The sequence below is a fragment of the Alosa pseudoharengus genome, unplaced genomic scaffold (genome assembly GCF_046254945.1).
Source record: "Alosa pseudoharengus isolate Yale_2024_CS ecotype anadromous, Long Island Sound unplaced genomic scaffold, YU_APseudo_1.1 YU_APseudo_1.1_scf_1, whole genome shotgun sequence".
NCBI classification, from domain to species: domain Eukaryota; kingdom Metazoa; phylum Chordata; class Actinopteri; order Clupeiformes; family Clupeidae; genus Alosa; species Alosa pseudoharengus.
In genome coordinates this window covers 17,196,491-17,211,237 of record NW_027468564.1, presented here as the reverse complement: position 1 = coordinate 17,211,237, position 14,747 = coordinate 17,196,491, and the positions used below count along the sequence as shown (strand labels likewise).

General features: G+C 40.5%; 1 long non-coding RNA gene across 1 annotated transcript; it reads right to left on the bottom strand.

Annotated features, from left to right (window-relative positions):
* Positions 1-7,052: 7,052 nt before the first annotated feature.
* On the bottom strand, positions 7,053-8,974 carry LOC143123139 (uncharacterized). The gene is made up of 2 exons (XR_012986796.1): positions 8,419-8,974; positions 7,053-8,007 (listed from the first exon to the last, which is right to left on the bottom strand). It is a non-coding gene; the product is annotated as an uncharacterized LOC143123139 (long non-coding RNA).
* Between the last annotated feature and the right edge of the window lie 5,773 nt (positions 8,975-14,747).

Sequence of the window (14,747 nt, the reverse complement as noted above, 5' to 3'; positions counted from 1 at the left end):
GCATTCCATTCAGATAGCTAGGTGGATACCAGGCTCATAATTCACTTGTATTCGCAAAACGAAATGTGAAGCAACATGTCATTGCATACTTCCATTTCCAAAGCAATGAAGATTGCTTAAAACAACTTAACATTGTGCATATTATTGTTAATATTGTGCTATCAATGTAACTCAAACAAATAAGGCTTGTAAACAAGAGCTGGCAAAAGGGCATTATGACAACGTAAAGATCAATGCTCTTAAAGTGACAGTGCACCATTTATAGGTAAAACAGCATTTCTTCAGAAATTAATGTTTAAAAACACACAGGTGTTTGAGTGTTTGAGTTATCATTTAAATGTCACTCACTCAAAGCCACTCACTTAGGGCACCGAAATGGCCAGCAGGCCACCATCTTGACATGTCTTTATTAAAGGAACCGTATGTAAAAAATGTATTTCAATTAATCATAAAATTGCCCTGATATGTCACTAGACATTAAGAAATCATGTTCATTTCAAATACTTATATCACTGACAACAGTAGTCTGGCCAGGATATTGTCATTTAAAAAGTGAAGTTGCAGCCCTCAACTGATGTTGATGTTGTCATGTTGTGTTTTGGCCTAATGCGCCACCCTCCACCTATCTACTAATCACAAAGTTAGTAGTGTTTCGTCATCCGGTTGCCAACTCTGCCAGTCAAAGGGGAGGGGAAGGGGATACACCGCTCTACAGTAATTTGAAAGTGATTGTAGTACCAGTTTTGGCCACAATCTTACATACGGTTCCTTTAAGCTTTGATTTACAATATAGTATAGGCTCTCTATTGATTTTAATGAGTAGGCCTAGGCCTTAAAGTTACAGTATTTCTATCACAATTTACCAGACTTTGACCTTTTGTCGGTTTTTAACAAAATTCTGACTATGATTGTTCCTTGTATTGCATCATGAGCACTGCGCCTATTGCATTCTACTGTTGTTAGCCTTAAGCCTAGATCAGTCATTATGCTAAACCACATCTCCCTCCATTGGAAGAGCAAGCTGCATTGAGCGTAATAAACTGCATTTAGAATGGCAAATCCATATTTCTAGATATTTTGGTGGAAGTAACTTAAAAGTAATGCAATAGTAGTGTAATGCCTTACAATTCAGAGACAGTAATATTATAATGTAACAAATTACTTTGAAATGACAGTAATAAGTAATACATAATACATTATGATTTTGAAGTAACTTGCCCAACACTGTATATATATGCACACACACACACATTACATACATACACATAAATGTAGCGTGACAAGTGTGTGTTTACATGCAGCATTAACTTCAGTTCAGACCGACAACCTGTTCTGTATTGCTCTCTCTCTCTCTCTCAAATTCAAATTCAAATTCAAAGTTGCTTTATTAGCATGACTGCATGGGAACAGTGTTGCCAAAGCTGTTGTTACATACAACATAACAAACAAGAACATAAGACCATAGGACAAAAAACAAAAACAGAAAATACTCTCTCTCTCTCTCTCTCTGTATATATGTATGTATGCACACACACACATTACATACATACACATAGGGCTGGGCGATATGGACCAAAACTGATATCCCGATATTTTGGGGCTGATTGGCGATATACGATATCGATACGATATTGATATTTCAAGCAGAAAGAGCGAAGTGCTTCATATATTCACTCAACACAACAATTATGACAACACAGCCAGTTTTAATTATATTAATTTCAGACTGCTCTAACAGCTGTGCAATAAAGTGTAAACAATAACATAGGCCTACAATAGGCATAGGCAGTTGCTCTGATAAAGCTGCGCAAATAACAAAAGACCAAAAGTTGACCCTGACTGACAACGCAGGCCTACATTGTACTGCACAATGCAATAGGCTATTTTGGACACAACAATATTGAAAAAACCTGCGGTTTTGTCACACAATGCAGTTTTTTACCTGTAAGGGTTTGATAGGGCCTAGATGACAAGCAAATGTAGATTATGATGGCCTAGACATGTTGCTATCAACAAAAAAAAAAGTTTTAAAAAATTAGGCTACTTAAACAACGTAACTGAGTCACTCATCAAGAGTGTGATAGATGCTACCGTCGTTTTGTATGCGTTCATTTTTGCATGTTCCGGTTCGTAAGAAAAATCCCTATGCACGATTGAATGGGGTTTCAGGAATCATAAAAAATGATGCCCTAACTGCTCGCGAGTCGCGTGCATATCCTCTTAATAAAATCAGCGTTTAGGTTGCCTCCCTGAGGACTTTAGATCTGCTACTGTCACTAAACGCAAGCATTCATCAGTGTATTTAAATTAGCTAGGCTATACAAAAAATGACATTTTACCGTGAGTCGAAGAGCTGTAGCTGCTAAACAGTGTTGTAACTTAAATCTGCGTGTACAAAACCGCTTGGAGCTCCAGTGGAATTTTCGGCTAGAGAATTCTCGGTCTAGCCGTTGATGTGCCGACGGAATAGGCATCAGCACCAACCTCTGATCAAGGTAAACAAAATCTGACTCAGTGTCCATCATGTTTGAAAGTTTGTAGTGCTGCGAGGGAGAACGTGCACACGCAAGGGGCGCAGTTGAGCAGAGCTGCGGCTATCTGAATGGTCTGAACACAGAAGAGCAAGTGGCTTTGATAAAATGGCCCATTATTTGACATAATACCGGTATTACGATATTGTCTAAACTACATATCGTTTTCAAAAATATATCGGTCGTAGTCGTAATACCGATATATCGCCCAGCCCTACATACACATATAAATGTAGCGTGCCAAGTGTGTGTTTACATGCAGCACTAACTTCAGTTCAGACCGACAACCTGTTCTGTATTGCTCTCTCTCTCTCTCTCTCTGTATATATGTATATGTATATATATATATATATATGTGGGTGTGTGTGTGTGTGTGTGTGTGTGTGTGTGCGTGTTATATATACATATATATATACATACATACACACACATACAGTATATCCATGCATACATATGTATTGTATGTGGTATTGCATTACTAGCCTATTCTAATTTGGTTTGTTCTATTGACATGGAATGAATGAACAGGCACACGTGACTATGGAGTAGGTCTACTTCACAATTCAGATTTTCAGATGGTGCGTTGTGGCTGACAATGGCCCTAAAATCTCGAGTGTCTAGGTTTATTGTTGGTTCCTGGTTGCTGTAGTATAATGATGTCATCTGCTGGCCGTGCTGCGCAATAGCGCCACAACATATGTAATTTCACTGGACATTACGGTAAAAATTGTTTTTCCTTACTAATATTCGTGTCATCCAGCAAACATATTGCTTAATTCTTTTGACATTTCGTTCCTTTATAAATTGTAATGTAATATAAAGGTACGTTTTTGAATGTCATTACTCTGACAAGTGAGGGATAACGGCCACCGACGTGACCTGTTATACGTGACTCATGGACAAGGGGAAATGCCATTAACTCGGCGTCACGCAGCGGCAATTTTCTTAATATCGATATTTCTCCACATTACTTAATCCAAATTCTGTATTTTTCGCTGGATAAATGTTGTACAAAAATGTAGTTTCGTATCAAAGTGGAATGGTTTTTGTCATAAGTCAGCGGCGTTAGTTTGAGCACATAATTGACGTTTTGTTTACATGTGTTCAATGTAAGTCAATGGGCGCCGGTATTCGGCCAATGGCGGCGTCCAAAGAATCTTTTGCCGGTGTTATACGGTAACTGGCTTTCATGTTAACTGGCTGACTGTTTACTTTGCCTCTGGAGTTAACGTAACCGCCCCCTTCTCTTGCAGGTGTGTTCAGCTGATGATTTAGCCTCCGATACCTGGCCGCAGATTCGTCTGTTTAACTGAAGTTCAAATAGACATGTTTGTGATGGTGCACTTTGTTGTTTAATAAAGCTTTACAACACGATGTGTTGGCGTTGGAAGTGTCAGGTTGTCTGTAGTATGCTAGGCTACATGCGCTGGACCATGAATATGCTATATAAATAAAACTAAATAAACTCCACGTGGGTCTCGAACCACTACTAAATTAAACTACATGCATGATAGCCTGACATTAACCTGCTTGCGCCACTAACGAGGATGACATTTTCTTGCGAAATTGGCCATACTTATTTATAGGCCTACAAGTAAAAGAGGTCACCTAGTATGTTATTGTGTTTGTAGCAGGTTAACACACTGGATCATGGTAACTGGCTACTGTGTTATCTTGCTGCATTGCCCAAGCCATTTAGACCTTCAAAGTATAGCCTAGGCTTAATGGTTTTTACGTTTCACTGACTGCTGGTCAGGCTGCCCGCGGCCACCTGGTCTATCTTCAGCCTAAATTGAGGAAGCATTATTGCTTGTCTAAAAATGTATAAATTTTAAAAAACTGTGAATGGCGAGGATTGAACCCGTAGGCTAGACTAAAAAGAGCCTTATCAACGCATCAACCTGTTGCGCCACATACATTTTATCACTTGATGAGAAATAAACTATTAAAATTTATATAAATCCAATAGCCTATACCTCAAACCTATGTTAACATGTCAAAACACGAACGTAAATACCCTAGGTCTACGTGTATCTTGTGATATTTGATATTACATCTCTTTTGTGATATGTAAGATTTTGTGTAAAATTAAGACACTTAGGCTAGACTTCTGCACATTGTGCGTTTCAATGCGTGTTTCACGTTCGTTGTGATATCCATCAGGTTAATATGCAGATTATAGTTCTAGTTTTGTCATTCTAGTTCGAATCTTTTTTTTTTATTTGCTGGCGTTCATAATAAGACACTTCACGTAGAGGCGGCCAGTCTGGCAGCAATCAGTGAAACGTTTGTAAACTGAACCGATAGGCTACTTTGGGCAACATTGCAAGATAACACAGTAGCCAGTCACCATAATCCGCTGTGTTAACCTGCTAAACACAATAACATACTAGTTCACCTCATTAACTAGTAGGCCTAGTACATATCACTAATTTCACTGGGAAGTGTCAACTGGTTAGTGGCGCAAGCAGGTTGGTGTCAGGTTATCATGCAAGCACTTTAATTTAGTAGTGGTTCGAGACCCACGTGGAGTTTATTTAGTTTTATTTATTTGATGGCATATTCATGGTCCAGCGCATGTAGCCTAGCCTACTACAGACAACCTGACACTTCCAACGCCGACACATCGTGTTGTAAAGCTTTATTAAACAACAAAGTGGAGCATCACAAACATGTCTATTTGAACTTCAGTTAAACAGACGAATCTGCGGCCAGGTATCGGAGGCTAAATCATCAGTTGAACACATCTGCAAAAGAAGGGGGCGGTTACGTTAACTCCAGAGGCAAAGTGAACTAGCCTGACGTAGTCATACTCAATTCTAGTCAGAATTTGAGTCTGATACTGCTCCATAGAGCTGTGATTATGGGGCGTGTTTCAAACGAACCAGGAAAAAAAATGCCTCTGCACTCAATTGGATAGACCTACAACCAATCAGAGCAAAGGAGTGTGTGACGTATGTTAAGCGACGCATAGTTGATGTCAACAGAACTCAACTGCACGCTAGAAGAAGAAAATGTGAGCGATTTTCGCAGGTGTTGTAAAAATAATGTAAGGATACACGGAGTTCTTCAACACACGAACCTCATTTTTGAGAGAAACAGTAAAGGTGAATGCATATACGATCAAGTTATCCGTTTAGGATTACAACTCCACAACACTGCAAACAAATCGCATCGCATTTGTCGGTCCTGTCAGAACTTTATAACACGGTTGGAACGCGACATGCCCGTGTTTAAAAAATGGACAGAAGACGAAGGAGACCAGCCTGAAGAACCGTGTTCATCTGAGGCATCAGAGACGCCCCGGACTCTGAAGAAGTTCTGCCCCAATCCGTCAACTCCAACCGGTACAAAAACGCGAAGAAGCATTACAGAGGTAAGCTTGTTAATACATTTCTACTTCTTATGATATGACTATGAGAATAACCTCGATTGCCACGTTTCACATGAGTTAATAGTGAGTCGTGATTATTGTCCAATGTGATAAACACTGTGCATTCCCACACTCCTCATTTCCGTGAAATCTATCTATGATTAAATCATCTAGTCATATTTTGACATGCCTAGTATTCTGGAAGCCAGCCCGAATTTCAGTGTAGTGTGAGCAAATGTTACCAGGATAAACTTGTACCTGATGTGTAAGTTGGCCTCTGTCACTTTGTCAATATGTAGAAACTTCTTTTTGTAATGGACTAGCATGTTATCCAACCCCCACTTCTGTGCTCTGCACCTCTGTGGGGGGTGGGCAGTGTTTCTCTGACCTGCTCAGACATTGCATCTGGTGTCACCATATTTAACAGTCTGTATTTTCCAATGTATTGTCAATGCACGTTATACTTATTAGGCTATACTGTAATTCTTCACACTGATGTGTTCACTTATATTTCAGGTTGTCACCCATTTTCCATCCACTTGACCTCCACCTGGAACACCTAAACAATTTTCTCAAATCATTTATGAGAGGATTGGGACCAAACATGTCAGAAATGTCAGCAGCCAGAATCAGTAGGTCCATTGGCATCGTCAAAGAGCTAATGGACAAAACGGACACAGAGCTGGAGCTGACAAGGCCGGCTGGCATTCATCATGTGGCCCGAGAACAGGCCGTTTTAACACTGGTAAACGTTTTCAGGGAGACACAACTTTCCCAACAAAAATCACCCAGGCAGGCAGTATCATGCATTCCCGAATTTCAAGAGAAACTTATTGGCAAAGCTGAATTACCAGGAGAAAATAATGGACTGGCAAAATGTGCCTATTTAAATAATTAAGTAAATGTGAAATGTAAATGGTGATGGTAATTTGTAAATATTGTTTTCGTAAATGACAATGTAAATAATTGTTTTCATATAATAGTTTAGTAGTATCCACATTCTTGAAAACATTTTTGTGTTTTCTTATTGGTTGTATGTTCAAAGTTCAGCGTATATCTTCAAACATTACCTATTATGTGTAGATATTAAAAATCTTTATTGACATGTCTTATTGTTTGTCTTTAAATGCAGAAACATCACCAACCAGTAGAGAAGTATAAACCATTTTAATTTTATTCAAAAATATTAATGTAACAGAGGTAAAACAAAAAGGCATTTGCACAACAACAGGACCCTGAAGCTACAAATTTGAGCCTGAATTTGAAGCTAGCCTGAGATCTTCAACATTGACAAGCCTGATTCCAAGTTACTTGGGGATGATTGTATCTCATCATCCTCATCCTCGTCATCAAAGTAACCAGTGTAATCCATGTCAACCTGAACACGGTCATCCTGAACAACACAGTCATCAAACAAATTAGTTTGACTCTGTTCGATGTCATCAAAAACCTCATGCATAATTCATAGTATCTCTTTTGCATGTTCCAGCTTGTATTTAGGGAGATTATGGATAATGAAGTCCAGGTCAAATATCTGTGTGCACTGTTCTAAAACTGATCAATGAGTTCATCTCCAAAACCAGTGCAGGCTGTGTCGACTGTGTAAAGTGGCATGTTTTTATGGTCCTGAAGTAAACTACTCCTGTAAGTTTGTAACAGTTCCCTGATCAAAAGTGTGCCCTTAGGTGTGACTATTCTGTGTTTGTGGTGTGATGAAACCTCCCCTTGAAAGTGTTTGGGGATTAGCTCCCCACAACCTTCAGGTTCACAAGAACAAACAGAATGGCAGTGAGTGCAGCACAGATGTCCTATATCAACAGATGTGGTGTGTTCCTCAAAATGGCAGTACAAAGCTTTCCGCAGACAACTAGTGACTCCATTAAAGTACCGTCTTAACTGCTGGGTCAAGCTTTGTACTAACATCCCTCACAATCCAGTGTAGGCACTCCAGTGTATGGCCAGGTACTTTAATCAGACCCACTCTGATGTTTGTTCTGTTTGGGCTCAGGGCCAAATTTATTGGATTGTCCATCTGAAGCTGTTTCATAACCCTGGCTCTGGATTCCCGATCAGCAGAAGCGGTCAATGTCAGCACAGGTGTACCTGGAATATATAGCAGTACAAAAAGCAACCAATAAGTAACAGTAAAAAATAAGAAATTATGAGTAGTATCATTTAGTACTTTTTAATGACTGTACTGACATCTAAAAAGAATACATCACTTATAAGGGGTACAGTGACTAGCCTACCAATATGGGTATGGTGCTTGAGTACATAAAGCAACACCCAAATGCCCTTCTGCCCTTTTGCAGCCTGACCACTGATAGAAATAAAACAGTAACCTACATTAGAATGTTTTAACAGCTAGTTCGCTACAATCACACTAACGTTATGATTGTACCAAGTCTGAGTTAGCGAACGTACAACGATACCTAGGCTACTATGTTTACAACATGGGATTCATATCACGACATTGGGAGTTATTTACTGAGTCAGACAGTTAGACTCTCTTACCATTTGTAAGTTAGATGAACTTCGTCCATGACGATACCCATTACGTTGGCTTGAAAAACATCGGAGCCTAGCATGTCCCTCCACTTGTTGTTCAGCAGCCAGGATTCCGGGCTTCAAAAAAGGATCTGGCAACGACCGCTGGCTATATCCACCTCGTCGTGCACGCCGAGTTGCATCGCCGTGATGCCCATTTCAGTTGCTTCGGCAAAAAACATCTTTCTTATCAACAAATGCCTTGATCCCGTTACTCTGTTCCTCTTTTAAAATTAATTCGCTGTCGATATCTTCTAGAACAGACCTGATAGCAGAATCTACACATCTCAATTCTCCAGCGGCAGCCATTGTTGTTGTAAACGAATTCAACCCAAGCGCTCTTTGGTGACGTGGTGGATTACGTTACTGTTGAGCATCTGTCCATCATCGTATAAAGCCCGCCCTGACAATTTGATTGGCCCGCCAGTATTTGGGCGAGCATACTCGCGCCACTATTGATCAATGCCAGACCGAACTTCCCGACCTCAAACGTTGTGGGCGGGACTAAGTTCGGAATGGCACCCAGGCTAAAAGTGAACAGTCCAGCCAGTTAACATGAAAGCCAGTTACCGTATAACACCGGATAGCATGACGGCGGTACATTCAGCCGCTTAAACAAATTACTGCTACTTGAGTCGAGGGAAACTCTGTTCATCGGTAGATGGGTTGTCACGTTTTGCATACGTAGAGTGGCAGTGGGCAGGTAACTTTGGCCAATAACGTTAGTCCTCTTTGATGTTAGACTAGTCGTGTTGTGTTACCCTACAACAGCGCGCTCACAGCAACCGCTTTTAAACTTGCAGTCACAACACATTGAAAGTTGACTAAATGATCATTTATGTAAAATATCGACTTCACTTACGTTGGCGGGTAAAATCAGCTTCAAATTGTGTATCCATCCTACCGTTCTTCTTCTTCTTTGTCTTCCTTGGCGGTTGGCAAAAAACGTATAGTGCTTTACCGCCATCTACTGCATGGGAGTGAGGTTGGTTTAAAAACAACCTACGGATCCTATGGATAATGACGGCTGGCAACAATTGTTTGGTACAGTATGGTCAGAGAATGTCTAATAAGACCCGTAGACGGGCTCTGGTATGGTACCTTGCACACATTTATCCACTATGGAAAGCTTTGGCCCTTTAATCGAAAATGAAAAAAAAAAATACAAACTCCAAGTATATTTTATTTTTAGAGATTCTCTAAAGACGTAGCAAAACTCGGTTAAGTCAGCTAGAACAGAGTATTAGGCCTACTCTAAGTTGATTGTCAAAAAATCTCATGATCTGTGTTGATTTCTTGATGATTTATAGGAGAAAAAAGAGAATCACTAATTATTAATATTATTCAAATGTGTTTGCAAAGAAACATGTCAGCACAGTAGCCTACTTGCAGCACCCAGGGATAAATAAATGACTGTTGAAGTAGGCCTACACTACAGTGTCATGCTTCTTAAAATCTCACCTGTGTATAGTTAGCAAAGCTCTGCCAGGCAAAGCTGGAACCTTAGGCTAGGGCCTCTCTTGTTTCCATTGTCACTTCAGCTCCTTTAGAATTAGTCTGCATTGATTTTTTGCTCTGGGGAAGATTCTCACTTGTAAGTCCATTGATGTTAAGCTGGTGTGTCCACATCTAAAATTGCTTTTCCATGTTCCACCTGCATAAAATATAGTGTAGCATGAAGGCTTTACGTTTTTGAGTTTTCCCCCGTGCCGGCAGTTTATCAGAGCATTGCATGCGTTTCATGGAGTGATGCTCCCCAGTCCTTGTGGACAAAGGTACGCTAACGTTGCATTTCACAGTACATGTTTTAAATGTGTGGGTACTGTTGATATATGTGAAGGACGTTCTATACTTACCCTGTTTGTGTAAATACACAGGAGAGATGATAATTTCAAACAAATCATCCTTTGTGGACAAAAATCACCAACAGAGCAGCCTTCAAGAACATTTCACTGGGGTTATTAAGCAGACACATTCCTTCGTTAGTGATTCACTGAATTAGTCCCACAACACCTCCATGAAGGCTCAACAGTTACAGTAAAATCATCAGCAACATATATAAACAAATAGCAAGGGCACCAACAAGTACAAGCAAATTATTTTAGTCATTCCTCTTCGTTGCTGTGGTTGTGATCCAATCAGCAACATAACCCGACAATCCTCCAGACCTTGATGCAGGCACCCACAAATACAAATTCTTCAGTAATTCCTCTTTGTTGCTGTGGCCATTTAAGATCCAATCATCAACATACCCAACCGACATGCAAGCCCTAGTCCAGAAACACACCTGCAAGATTTCAGACATCTCAGAGCCAATTCAGGTTACAACATGACCCCAAGTAGTCTGTGAGTTGGAGAACACAAACATACAATGTAAGGCAAACACACACAGATTAAAACACGCAGGCGCTTTCACACAGAGACAGTCAGTTGACTGTTGGGGCAGCCGTGGCCTACTGGTTAGCTTCGGACTTGTAACCGGAAGATTGCCAGTTCGAACCCCAACCAGTAGGAACGGCTAAAATGCCCTTGAGCAAGGCACCCAACCCCTCACTGCTCCCCGAGCGCCACTGTAGCAGGCAGCTCACTGTGTCGGGATTAGTGTGTGCTTCACCACACTGTGTGTTCACTGTGTGCTGAGTGTGTTTCACTAATTCACAGATTGGGATAAATGCAGAGACCAAATTTCCCTTACAGGATCAAAAGAGTATTTATACTTGTTGGATTAAATGTTGAGTGTGAAAATTAAATTGTTTTTTTCTATAAGTTAACAGTAAATAAAAAAATTGGAAATGAACTTTTTGCGTGTAAAATTCATGCCATAGAGTGCTAAACTTGGCGCTGTTGCTTTGAAATATCTCCACAAAATGTCCTCTTCCTTCTTCATGCTTTTACAGTTTTTCTATTGCTTTCACCTTTTTTCAAACCTGTAAATATGTGTGTATATGTGTCTGTGTGTGTGTGTGTGAAACTAAAAGAGATTCTGTAGGTCCTGTAATACTTTTTATTCCACACTGAAACAACATCTCAAGGTGTCAGAGAAAACATACAAATAAAACATTAAAATAAAAAAAAATAAAAAACATTTAGACTAAATAATAATAACAATAATAATTATAACAATCATAACATGAACAATATGAATAACAGTAATAATACTAAGTTAACATAATTATAGATAACAATTATATACGTTTGTTTTCCTCTTGCCTATTTACAATCAACATGTAGCCCACATCTCCTGGACTGATTCCACAGTTCTCAAAGCAGTCGATAGACTGGAAATAGGCCTAATAACAAATAACAACAACAACAATAACATCAACAACAGAAGAATTTAACATAACATATAAAGTGCATCTTACCATAAATAATTTTGAATGATATCGAGAATTCACATGGTCTACAACGATAGTTTGCCTTTAGCATAAATAGATCATTTGAAAAAAATGTGTTTTCTGATTTCCCGTTAGCCTATCTAAAGTTCTTTAAGTCTGCCAAATCGACACTGCTACGTATGGTTAATATTTAATCAGCCAATGGTCACCACACTATAACCTCCAGAAAGAACAATGATTATTATTATTATAAAACGTTAACATAAAGCTTCGTTTTTCACATTTTACTGTAAGTCACTTTAACAGTCGGATGAAGCGATCGGGGACGTTCCCCTCGGTGATATGACAGTTGAGACTGTTACTATGGAGATTTACCCAAGCACTGCAGCTATAGGGTGCGAGCTATAGGCTACTTGAAATGGTACCCAGGAAGTTAAGTCGCTCTGGGCTGATGATGCTAGAATGCAGTGGAGGAGAGGAGATCTACACGCCTCGAATATCAAACCTCTGGAGATGGGTATTGCATAGGCTCTTCTCTACATTCCCACTGGACTGAATTGATATCTGTATATACTGTATGTATATATATATATAGAGAGAGACAGAGAGTGAGAGAGAAAGTGAGAGAGAGCGAGTGGAATGGATCTGGCTAGGGTGTACTGTATGTATATATATATAGAGAGACAGAGAGTGAGAGAGAGAGAGAGTGAGAGAGAGAGCGAGTGGAATGGATCTGGCTAGGGTGTTCCAACAATTATACTGTACTTTGCCTCGAGCAGAGATGGGATACCCCATGTGTGTGTGTGTGGCTGTGTGTGTGTGTGTGTGTGTGTGTTCTCACATCTTGGGCGATCCCGTCCTCCAGAGATGGGACAACCGGCTTCAGGGAGTAAATGTCCAAATATTTGTTCCAACCATTCATTAAACAACAACAAAACAGTTGATTCTTCTTTCCTCAACTCTTTAGCTAGGTAGATGAGCTAATTAGCCAAAATGGAGATTTTCAAAAACTGTTTCAGTGTTTGCGTGTGGACAGGAGAGATTTTGGATTGTGACGTCACATTTTCCCTTTTTAATTAAAATGTGGTCAGGTCTCTGACTGGTCAGTATCATCATTCTGTTTGATTGACGGTCAGTATCATCATTCTGTTTGATTGACGTGCTCTTTGCATATCCGTGTGGATGGAAATATTTTGCAATAAGGAAAACCTTTTTTTTTTTTTTAAATATCTGACGTGTGAACATGGCCTAATCCCTTCTGATGCCAGGATTCCCATCTCTGGGCTTCAGGCAAATGGCAGAAAGCTTATACTGTATATACATAAGGATGGATCACATCAGCCACGGCAAGCGGCAGCGGCAAACGTAATGGAACGCTCTCAGACCATAATACGTTTTGTCTCGTTCCTAAGCAACACAAGTGGTTTGTCAATTGAATACGCTCGCGTTGCGCTTTGAAAGTTGAACAGTTGCCACCGTTACGCTGCCGAACCATAGAGAACAATAGGAAACCTGCCGCTTGCCGCTGGCTAATGTGTTCCCCGCCTAAAAGTGTGGGATTTTGAACATTCTAACATAAGATTCCGTTCAGCAACAATTCAAGGTTCTAAAACTCTATGTTGAATTCAATGTACCCAGATGTTCTTTAGAACGTTAATTTTCCAACAAGCGTATCGTAGAAGACACAGTCTGTTAGGCACTATAGCCCCATCTCAGAGGCTGTAAAGAAAATCAAATAAGGTGACATCAATGACGAAGTGTGCAATTTATCCACGCCGTGGTTTAGGGGAGGGCTGTGTGAGCCGAAACGCCAGAGGATGACTTTTAGGGCTTTTTTTCTTTCTTTATAAACCCTGCTCTCAAGGAACCATGTGGAATGTCTGTATACAGCTTAAAGCCCATCGGCTTGGTACTGGCAAAACGGCACTGCCTTGTCATACATGCATGTGTGTTCGCCACCAGGGGGCGCCAAACCCATGCTCATAACACTTGCAAGAGTGGAAAACGTCCTTCCATGAGACCCTCACAGAAGTCCAGTCCTCTGTGTGTGTGTGTGTGTGTGTGTGTGTGTGTGTGTGTGTGTGTGTGTGTGTGTGTGTGTGTGTGTTGGGGGGGGGGATGCAGGCAAGTGTGTGTGTGCGTGTGTGTGTGTGTGGTCGTACCCCTGCAGTGGGAAAGGCTCAGAGTGAAAATTAAAGTCTGTGCCTTTAAACGTCCCCTCCAGCTGGGCCCCAGTTCCTGCAGTTGACACATGTTGGACTATAGCGCTTTATAACATCTGTGATTGTTCTCCACACACACACACACACACACACACACACACACACACACATACATACACACATCTGTGATCGTACTCCACACACACACACACACACATCTGTGATCGTACTCCACACACACACACACACACACACACACACACACACACACACACAGACACACATCTTCGATCGTACTCCACGAGGCGCTAAGGAAGAGTGTGCATCATCATACTCTGACTCTTCAGGAAAAGAGTATTTCAAACCAACAGCAGGCAGACCTGGATCAACACTCGTCTTCAGTCGGCGTTTGGATTTTGGTCTTTGCAGTTTTCAGCTTCAGGTGATCTGTTAAAGCACTTCATTAGCAAATCTACACACACACACACTCACACACACACACACTCACACACACACACACACACACACACACACACACTGGTACACTCGTACATACATATTCACCTTCCTGGTGTGTACCAGTTAGATCAGGTGTGTATGACAGATTTCACTTTAAAAAGGACAGCCCTAAATCACCATGGCAACAGAATCAGATTCTAGAGAGAGAGAGAGCAAGAGAAAGATAAAGAAAGAGAGAGAAAGATAGTCTGCATGTGTCCTCATCGTCAAGAACGTCTCAGCCAGAATGCTCTGGTAAGTTTTAAATCATGACATGAAGGTTCCCTTAAGGTCTAAC